At 52.1% G+C, this 10824-nt stretch overlaps 1 protein-coding gene across 2 annotated transcripts in view; it reads left to right on the top strand.

Annotated features, from left to right (window-relative positions):
* The first annotated feature begins 2448 nt into the window (after positions 1 to 2448).
* Positions 2449 to 10824, top strand: part of TMEM51 (transmembrane protein 51) — a 55870-nt gene continuing 47494 nt past the window's right edge. Inside the window, exon 1 of one of the 2 annotated variants that reach the window (XM_081055799.1) lies at positions 2449 to 2688. The gene's annotated coding sequence lies outside the window, so the exon portion shown is untranslated. Of the gene's footprint in view, positions 2689 to 3073; positions 3773 to 10824 lie in introns of those variants that run through there. The other variant, XM_081055798.1, reaches the window with a different exon arrangement.

Genomic DNA, 10824 nt, shown 5'->3' with positions numbered 1-10824 from the left:
ACATCATTAGCATCACTGTTTGACAGATGAGGAAACAGGCTCAGAGGGAAGCAGACGTCTGCCCAAGGTCACACAACTCAGAAACCCAAGACAGAGCCAATGAAATCCTGCCTCCTTTCTAAATCCGTGATACATGGTGCCATTTATAAGAAGAGTTTCCTGGTAGACAGCTGGAAAGGTAGTGAAATGAACATCTGCTTACATAGCTGAGTTTGCAGGATGGATTAGTTTCCTGCTGCTATTGTAACAAATTACCCCAGACTTCATGGCTTAGAACAACACAAATTTGTTATAGTTCTAGACGTCAGAAGTCCAGAATTGACCTCACTGTGCTAAAATTAAGGTGTCAGCAGAGATGTGCTCTTTCTAGAGGGTCTGGGGGTGAATCCATTCCTGACCTTTTCCAGCTTCTGTAGGCTGCCCCACACTCCTTGGCTCATGACCCCCTCCAGCCATTGCATCACTCTGACCTCTGTTCTATTGTCATATCTCCTGTCTAACTCTGACCCTCCTGCCTCCCTCTTATAAGAATCCTTGTGATTATATTAGGTCCACCAGTATAATTCAGGATAACCTCCCCATTTCAAGATCCTTAGCTTCATCACACCTGCAAACCCTCTTTTGCCATGTAAAGTAACACATTTGCATGTTCTGGGGTTTGGGATGTGAACATCTACGGGCAGCCATTTTTCTATCTACTACATGGGGTCTTCAGTACAATGATAAATAGCAAGGCTTTATCTCGGTTCAAATCCTGGCTCTACAACTTGCTAGAAGATGCAGGTACATAACTTCTCTGAGTTTTAGTTCGCCTCACCTGAAAAACTGGAATAATAGAATATTCTTTCTAAGGCTGTTACGAGGATCGAATAACACAACACATGCAGAGCACAGGAAACATGGAGCTTAGTAAATAATAACTGTCATCTTCCTCGCTGCCTTTTATGGTAATGGGTAACAGAAATTCCACCATTCAAGATTTATTTCTTTGGCTCATTTCTCAAGGATATATCTCAGGCCCCTGTCGGCTAACACTCAGTGGGATAAGTTGCCAGTTAAATTAAGTCAGTCTCCTCAATGGGACATAGAGAACCTGGGAAGATTCAGAGAAAGTAATGTAGAAGGAGAGGGCACTGAAGGAGAGGATGACAAGGAGAAACATGATTCCTTTGCTAGCTTCTCAATTTTGCCTGTGGCTCAGTTTTGGCTGAGAATTTCTCCAGCCTCTCCCCAGATTAGCCAGGATAAGCCGGCCTAAAAGGAACACACGGAAGATGATTTTCTGCGATAGACGGGGACAGCCCAGTTGGGTTTACAGCAAAGCGGGGCGAATCTGTAGTTGGATTCTGGCATGGAAAATTACTCAGGCTCTTTGCCTGCAGGTAGAAGCTTGAGCAGCTGTCACCCCCAGTCCAGGCCTTTCCACAGCTGGTCTTGCAGAGTGAAATGAAAACCAGATTCTAGTCATATCTGAAAGCCACGTGACTGCTTCCCATCACTCCTTTGGAGCCTGGAAGCTCCCCAAATTCATTGTCTAAACTTTGCGATGTATATACACAGATCTCAAATGGGAGCATGTTTTCTCAAGTACTGCCTTCCCAAGGTGCTCTCCCCATTTGCTAAAAGGTTATTGTTTGGGGCTTTCATTCAGCCAACAAGGTGTTTATTAAGCCCCTGCAGGGGGCCAGACAAAGTGGCCAGGGCACAGGGGTCCCTGTCATCAAGGAGAACAGGAGTTAGACTTACAAAGAATTACATCACTGTGCAGAGAGTGGGACTAAGGTGACATCTCTTCCTGAATGGCAAGCAGGGGACGTAGGGGACCTTTTCTCAGAGTAGAGAGCTTGTGCAGACTGACATCTAGAAGGAATCATTCTAGATCAGGGAGGGCCAGGCTCTTGAAAGGACCAACTGGGGTCTAACTCTTGATACTTCCCAGCTGTGTGGCCTTGAGCAAATTGGCTCACTTCCTTAAGCCTCAGCTTTCTCTTCTGTCAAGTGGGTGTAAGCAATAACCGTCTCCGGGGTTTTTATGAGGATTAAATGAGACGGTGCAAGGGAAGTGGGTGGCAAGCCAGTGATTGGTCCATAGTAAGGATGTATGGAGTAGCAGTTATTGTTATACTCATGGAGACTCATTACTGTTTCCCCAAATGCCGTCCGCACCCCCCAAATCACAAGACAGCCCCAAATTTGACCTTTTTGTGAACACCAGGATCCTATTGAACTGTTACTGTGCAAGTTAAGAAGCAACAATGGGGGAAAATATCCACGGGAGACAACTCTGTAGGTACACACACGTGGAGACGATGTGTAGCCATGTCTTTAGCAGTTTGGAAGTGAACTTGATTGCAATTCCACTAATTTCTGTCCTGGACATGGTAGATTCCCAGTAGGAGGCGCCTTTGTCCTCAGCTCAATTCTATGACACTCGGCCAGTTTCCTATTGGCTTTTCTCGGGGTTTGAACTTCAAAGAACTGGACACTCACCCGAGAAGGGGGGCCCCGGCTTGACCTCTCTTGGAATTCAAACAGTCTAAGATTGAAAGAGGAGGCGAACTACCTTCTCACTTTGTTTAGAATCTAGGTTTTCGGTTCTTTGGCTGAGACCAACCCATTCAGTTTGGACGCCAGATCTGCACGGTTTCAGGGCAAACGTTCAAGTAGGGGCCAGAGGCAGAGCCACAGGTAAGAGGCGCGCTCGCCAAGCTCAGGTTCACACCCCCACCCCCTCAACCAGGCTTCTTTCAGGAGCGCGGGGGCCCTGGGCAGAGGCGGGTCACCTGCCGGTCGCCCCGTTCGGCGAGAGAACAGCAACCGGTGCGTCCCTGAAAAAGTTCTCCGCAAAGCTGGGAATGCACCCCCAACAGGGGAGACTCCGGGGCCTGGACGCCCCCATCTCGTGCTGGAGCAGCCGAAATGGGCTCCACCCCGGCGGAGGCCCTGGCGTGCGACGCAATGGGCACCCGGGCGGGGGTAGGGAGCTAAGCCAAGGGCATGAGCGGACTCGCTTTTTAAAAACTCGCTTCCCAAACCTCCGCCCAGTCAACCTCTCAGAGCTCTCGCCCTGAGCGGTGCAGGCGGGCCCCAGCACCCCGAACCCGCACGAGGGTGGAGGGGGGCGGCTGCCTCCCCAGGAAGAGAGGGGAGAGGCCGGCGCACCGGTCGGCCAGGTGAGCGCCCGGCCAGGTGAAGCCGCCTGGCCTCCGCACTTGCGCCTAGCGTGGAGCGAGGGGCGGGGGGGCTCCAGTTCTACTTAACTCATAAATATCTGGACTCTCCGCCCAATTCCGCGGACCCTGGCGGGGAGGTGTCAACTCGCTGTGGCTGGGGTGGGGGTGAACTTGGGCCCAGCGCCCTCCCCCCCGCCCCCACCCAACCCCGCGCTCTCCAGCGGACGCGAGGGAGTGGGTGCCCGCCCTCCGCAGCTCGGGTCCTGAGCCCGGGCTTCGGGGTGGCGCGGAGGGCCTGCAAGGAGGGTCGGCTGGTGGGCGGCGCCTCTCCCGGCCGGAGGCGGCTCCCGCCGGGCACCGCCCTCCGCCTCGCGCCGACCCGCCAGCCAGCACGCCGGCGCTCAGAGGCCTCGCTTCCTGCGTTCGCATCCTGGTCCCCGAACGGGCAGTGCGCCCTCTCCGCCGCCGCTTCCCTCGACCGAGACTCCCGGGAGCTCCCAGCCCCGGGGGCCCAGCGCCCCGGAGGACGCAGCCTGGGGGGGCGGGGGCGTGGAGTCCCCAGCCGCCCGGACGAGACCGAGCTGGACCCGCACCGCCCGGTGAGTCTGCGCCGCCGCGCCCTCCGCCCCGCCGCGCCGGGAGGAGCGATCGTTCCTTCCCGGCCGGGGAGGGAGTCAAGCGCTGTCCCGGGCTGTCTGTCCGTCCGTCCGAGAGCTTCCTGCCGCCGGGAGTACTACGTACCTCCCCCCCTGGAGCAGCTCCCCGCCCGTGCGGGTCACCCCCGCCTCCCGGGCAGGACGCTGGGGCCAGCTGGTCTCGGCCGGGGAAAGGCAGCGGGTCTCCGGGGCCCCCTGTTGGCGGGGACAGGTGCCATCGGCCGGGCGGGTTTCGAACCTTTGGCCTCGACAAAGAGGCACCTTCCACCGGTGCTTGGAGCAGAATTTCCCAGTAGGTCCCCGGAAACCACCCCGGAGCTGCCCGCAACATCTCCTCGCCCCCATCCCTTACTCCTTTCTGGAAATTGAGGCTTTTAGCGATTTAGATTCGGGTGTGTGTGTGTGTGTCTGTTACGTGCCACAAGCCAAAGGGTGAAGAATTGGGCGTGAGCAAAGGGGGATGAAACTCAGTTTCTTCACTGTAAAATGGGAACGATCACGAACTGGGGTGCGCTGGGGCACTCATGCCTAGCACACAGCGAGTACTCGGAATCCAAATCAGATCTATAATCTGCGTCCTGAAGGAAGGCATGTGGCCCAGGAGCGCCAATCTGATTACGAGGGATGGTCACACTTTCAGAAAGAAATCTTTCCAACGGGTGGAGGAACAGGAAACCTGGACGTCCCTACGTTTTCCCCAGCCCTGCCCCGGCTCTTCCTGGCCGGTAGCAGCTATGGGGCACCTGTGCAGCGCTCGGATGAGCCTGTGTGACCTGGGTCAGGTCTGTCCTAGCAGCGCGGGTGGTCGCAGCGCTGGGAACCCGGGCGCACCCCCAGCAAAGGTGGGCGGGGCCATCGCTGAGTGGGCGGAGCCGGAGCCAGCCCTAGAGGGCTGCAGGAGAAGTATTGCCCTCTAGGCCGGCTTCTGACTTTCCCTTTGCGGAAGCTTCTCTAGTGGAAGGCAGGCTCTGGGACCTGTGAAGGGCCTTCACACTTTGGAGACTTGTCGCACAGGATCTCGACCTAAGGGGATAGGGCAACATGGAATTAGGAAGGAGCCCCTTTTCATCCAAATACCGCCTTCCCCAGCTTGCCAAAGGTACCACCCAGAGTGGGAGAAAAGGCAGAAGAGTGAGGAAGGGGAGGAGGCTGGCTGTGCATCTGTCCCGCGTGACTTCTTGAGCTGACAATGATTCCACGATTAGGACCTTTGCAGCATCAGGCATCTCGCAGGGCCAGGCCTGCCCCAGGGAGCCTCAGAGAGCTCCTAGCCTAGTGAGTAGTAAGTGACAGGGTTGCAGAAAGGTGACAATATACTCAGGCCCCACCACTGGCTGGCCATGTGACTCCTGGTGGTCAGTCACTTTGCCTATCTGAGCCTTGGTTTCCTCATCTGTAAAATGGGAAAGATAACCTCCTAGGGTGAGGTGGGACATTCATGCTTAGCACATAGCAAGTACTCTAGGAAGTTCTGTTAGAGAGCTTAGGGGAGAACAGAAGAAAAATAACTCAGGCTGAGGCGTGCCAAGAGGTCCTGCTAAGAAAGGAATGTTAGAATATTAAATAGTGAATTGGAGTCCCTCAGATGAATGGGGAGGAAGGGTGCCTGGGCATATGGAACAGCATAAGCAAAAGCATGGAAATATGAAGGGCATGGAATATGCTGGTCCGGGGTACTCAGGCAGTAACGGATGGGAAGGGTGAAGGTAGTGGAGGGTATGGAATGAGCTGGACTGGGTAGGCAGTGCCAGGTCACTGCGGGTTAGACTGGATCTTGTAGATATCTTGGAACTCACAGATACTAGTTGAGTGCCTTCTGTATACCAGGCACTGTTCTAGGTGCTCTGTATACATCAAAGAAGGAAGGAAGGAGGGAGGGAGGGAGGGAGGGAGGGAGGGACGGAAGGAAGGAAGGAAGGAAGGAAGGAAGGAAGGAAGGAAGGAAGGAATTCCATTCAGTTTCTTTAAGCAGGGGAGTCATTTGATCCTAGGGATATGTTAGGTAGATAATTCTGGCTGGGTGGATGTTGAACAGAAGTTTGGAGAAGTCTACTAGGAGAGAGAAGACTGGCCTGGGAGTTGGGGCGGTCAGAATGAAAAAGGGGGGCTGGGTTAGAGCACCACACAGGAGGCAGAGATTAACATGTGGTCCTAACATGTAACCAGTGGTCAAGGGTGAGATTTGTGGATTCGGTGTGAGGTCCAAACTACCAGCCTTTCTTCTACCAGGCAGAGGTGGCAGGTGCCTGGGACCTTGGCAGGGCCCCAGCCCCTCCAGCTGTGGCTTTTAGGCTCTCTGGCTCCAGAAGTCACAAGGTCCAGGAGTTTCTCTATATGAGTAATGGCAGAACAGGAGGCAGAGCCAGCAACCTGTCTCCTGTCGACATTTGCTCTGCTCCTTTGGGGGGGGGGGGGGCTCCTGTTTTACTGGGTCACAGTTCTGGTAAATGTTCATTCCCTCCCTCTGCGGGGCTGGCAGTAAAGTCCTCATAACTCTCAGGCTGGAAGAGATCTTTGGCTCTGGGCTTTTCTTCCCCCAGCTCCCAAATAAGGTGGAATTTGAGGGACTGAGAAGAGTTCTCCTTTAGTGCCTGGAAAGTTCCAGAAACTCAGATGTCTTCTGATGGGGGGACATGGTGAAGAGTCTGCTCTGGCTACTGGATTTTGCTTTCACTTTTGTTGTGTCTGCTCTGAAGCTTGGAGGAGTCCTTGCAATCGACAGCTGTAAGAGTTTCCTTCTCCATGTTATAAGTCTCCTTTTGCTTGGAAGTGGACCGCACATGGCCTTTCACCTGCCACACGAGGACCCTAGGATGTCTCAGGTGGAGGAGACCACTCTTATTTGACAAAGGAAACTCAGAGAGGGGAAGGCACTTGCCCAAGGGCACACAGCAAGTCAGCAGCAGAATCAGGACTGGCACCCAGCCCTCCTGACCCCTCTAGGGTCGTCTGCCTTATCCCAAGAGGTCTGGCTATATTCAGGTTAGGGTCTTGTTTTAGGCCGAGTTTAGCCCAGGTTTGGTGGTTCTCAATATCTCAGTCTTGCCGGCCGCTTCATAGAGTCTTGCTCCTCCCCAGCCGGACAGGTGGCCCAGCTTCTCCTGGCGATGTTTTTTCCCTCTCTTCTCCTGGATTGAGCCCTTGGTGCACCAGCTGCCCCTCCTGGGAGCTCTGGCTCCCCAAAGAAACAGGTCACTTGTTTGGTTTTCTCTGCTTCAGGCAGAGACAGCTTCCTCCCAGACAGCCCCAAGACACAGGCCAGAGGTGGCTCTCTGAGGGTCTCCACTGAGCTCTCTCTCTCCCTCTCTCTGCAGCCTCAGGCTGATTCTCTGTTCCTCCCTCTCCTGAGCCCCAACCTGTATCTCAGGACTGCTCGGTTGGCCCTTGCCTCCTGTCCAGTATTGTTTACTTGGGCTGAGCAGCCGGAAGTCTCCTTATTCTCTTTTGCCCTAGATTTATCAGACGTAGCAGCCCTTAAACCTGAATGGTTATCCCTTTAGCTCTTAAAACATGGAGCCAGAAGGGACCTTAGCCATTAGAAAGTCCAATCTGCTTATTTTATAAATGGGGAAACCGAGGCCCAGGGAAGGGAAGAGAAGAGAAAGGAAGGGAGGAGAAGGGAGGGAAGGAAAAGGGCTTGCCTGAGATCAGAGCCAGGACTAGAACCCAAGTTTCCCGCTTCCGTCTTCAATGATTTTGAGGCTGATTCTTGGAAAAAGAAAACAAAAACCCAGAGCACTCTCCCCTCCAGGAGCCCTTTCTCCCTCCAGCCCACACTGCCAGGTATTTGGGGGCATCCACAGTGACATGCCCCAAAGGAATAAACGCTGAGACCCCTGGAAGACAAGGGGTGCACATCAAGGATTATGTATCTTGACATTTCAGTTTCTGTCCATTCAAGCTGGCATTAACATCAGGGAGTAAGTGAGGGATTAAACTTATTTGCTACTCCTTAGTCATACTTTATAATGTGCCTCTGCCTCTGGATGGACAGGCTTTTAAAGTTGTTTTGTCCCCAGATTATAAAAGAAGTACATGTTCATTGCAGAAAACTTGAAAGGAAAACGTCACGATATGCTGGCAGCCACTGTTGATATTGTGATGTTTTATTCAGGTTTTTTGTTCGCTTGCTTGCTTGCTCTATTTTGTATCCTAGCTTTCAGTTCCTCATCAGTTATGCATTTTGCCCGTGTGACAGTTTTGTACACTGGCTCTAATGTACCGGTCTCACGTGCTTCTCCCATCTGATGGCTGAAAGGTATTCAGGAGGCCAGCTTTCTGTGTTGGCTCCCTCAGAACACTCCCATGGCCAAAATCCTGTAACACTGTGCAAATTATTCACCACTGTGGGACTTAGGAGGCCATTTCTCTGCTTCGCCGTGGGTTCTTGGAAAAGGACTGTGTTTATAAAATCTAAAGCAAAATTGCTTCTCAGTGAGTCTCTTAGAAATGGAAGAGGTCAGCTATCTGGGTGGGATGGGTGGGACCCAAAGATTATACAGAGGGAGGAAGAAAGCTTTGTTTCTTCTGAGTTTTTGCTGTGTTGGTTTTAACCCAGCCAGGTGTCATCACCCCTTGCCCCACATCTCCCTGAGATTAGGCATTGGTGCTAAGTGCAGGTTCCTAGGGGGAAAATATATATATACACACACACACACACACACACACACACACACATTTGACTTGCTTGTCTCTAAACCCTGCCTCTTGGAGTACAGGTGTTTCAGTGGCAAACACATGCAGAAAACTTGTTACCTACTCAGGTGGTGAGGTCTGTCACTTCACCTTGGGGACTGTATCTCCTGGCACCTCTTATCCCCTAACAGGATCCCAGCTTTGTGACTGCTTTGTAAACTGTCAATACTAGAAGCCATCTTGGAGGTTCCGTAGGCTAATGTTTGCAGATTGTGAGCAGCGACTTAATGGTGGGCTTTTAAGTCAGTTAAGTGGTCTTCTGCTGGCTTTTAAAAAGTGAAATAGAAGAAAGTAACCTTGAACACAGAATGCATTTCCTGTTAGGAGAAGTATTCTTTAGTAAACCTTTCATCTCAGTTATGTGTACGTGGGGGTATGCACTGGGTTACCAGATAAACATATTTCCAGCAGCGTGGTGGGTTCCTTCAGCAGCACTACTTAGGTACACTTAGTTTTAATTCTGTGACCCTGGGGGACTTGCGGGTCCTTTGATGGGTCCCAGAAGCTACTCAGGTTTGCCCGGACAGGGCTGAGTGGTGGGAGGCAGGGCCAGCTGGAAGGAAGCCCTGCTTACAAATGTTCCAGACGTCAGGGGTGCGAAAGATCCTTTTAAAAAGATTCTGCAACTTTGAAAATAAAACAAAACAGCAAGTTGGAAACTGCTGCTAGGCTGGCCACCTCAGTTCTCAGAAGAAGAAATTGGGGCCAGAAAACAGACAGGACAGGACCTGTGCGAGCAGGTGGGCTCTCAGGCCTCACGTTGATGAGGGTCTCCAAATGTCGGCCTTTGACATGTCCTCAAAAAGAGGTCTGCAGTCAGTATCAGACAGAGCTATTGGCCCGAACCACACGCTCACAGGGCAGCCTCAGTCCCCTGCAGCCTACACTGATACGTGCACTAGGAATTAATGTTTATCATAAAGCCTGTAACTTTCATGCCAGCCGCGCACCTCATAGGGCCACAGTGCACACAAAAATTCGTGTTCAATGCCAGCATTTAAAACACATCACAGGGCTGGGAAGCCCATTTTGACATTTCTTCTGAATCAGAGCTTCACTAATGGAAACATCCCAGAGGCAACGGGCCCAAGGTCACTCAGCAAATCCTGGCAGATCCAGGACGAGAACTCACCTCAGTGGGCAAGTGCCTTTTTTTTTTTAAGATTGTGGTCTCAAGTGACGTACAATTCTGGATGTCTCCAGAAGGTCCTGCTATTTCTTCTATTCAAGGTGGAGAACCAGGTGGTCCTAATTCCTGGTGAATTTTATATCTTTGCCACTTTTTTCTTTTTACATCTGGTTTTGAAGAGAGAGAGAGACAGAGGATTTGCTCACCTTTTCCTTGTCCTGTATTTTCCCCACAGCCACTGGCCCGACTTGTGTTGCTTAGGATGCGGGCATGCTTTGTTAACACCCACACTTTCAGACCCCAACTATTACGGCTTCATTAGCTGCAGTTTGGAGCTAGCAATTATGGATTGGAGTTGCCTCTGGGTAATTGTTTTCAAACAGTGACAGAGTCAAATTATACTATAGAGGCGAAGCCATCTTTGGCTCTCCACAGACTGTCACTTGAAACCAATGTGCTAATCCGCACTGTGTGCTAGTCACTGACACTGAGCCGGAAGTGAACTGGAGAGGGCCAGCTCCTGCCCTAGATGGAGTGGATTGTCCCTGGGGAGACTGATGTGAACGGGCGATACAGCGGGCAGCGATGGGAAAGCGCTGGCGCACAAAGGAGGAGGTTTAACTCAAACTGAGCGTCGAGGAAGGATCTTCAGAAAGAGTGAAGTCTAGGTTGCAATCTCAGGTCTGCACGGAAGAAGGTGCCACTGCCTGGCAGGGGCACCAGCCTGTGCAAAGGCCCAGAGGTGTAAAATGGCTTAATTCACACAGGTTGATATTAGATGTGAAGGGCAGGGGTGGGAGGAATATAATTTCTTCTTAAAAGTCATTTTGGAAACGAGACTCCTTCATTCAAACAATAGTCACTGAGTTCTCTCTATAGGTCTGGTGTTCTGGGTTTTGAGGGGAAACAGTCCATCATAGAGACAGAGGACCTGCTCTCATAGAGCTTATGCCTTACTGGGCAGGTAGTCTGTAAGCACACAAGTAGCATAACAAACTGATAACCAAATCACGCACCGAGCTAAAATCTTTGCCGCTTCCGCATGGCCTGCAGGATCCAGTCTAGGCTGAGCTCTTGGCTTTCCAAGCTCTGAAGACTGGACTCGTTAGAGTTCAGACTCAGCTTACCTTTCCAGACCCATTCCCACTGCCCTTCCCCCACCCCTTCTCCC

Source organism: Rhinolophus hipposideros, assembly GCF_964194185.1.
Source record: "Rhinolophus hipposideros genome assembly, chromosome: 8".
Classification (NCBI taxonomy): Eukaryota; Metazoa; Chordata; class Mammalia; order Chiroptera; family Rhinolophidae; genus Rhinolophus; species Rhinolophus hipposideros.
Note: the sequence above shows the minus strand (reverse complement) of the source record. Positions and strands in the feature narration are given on the sequence as shown.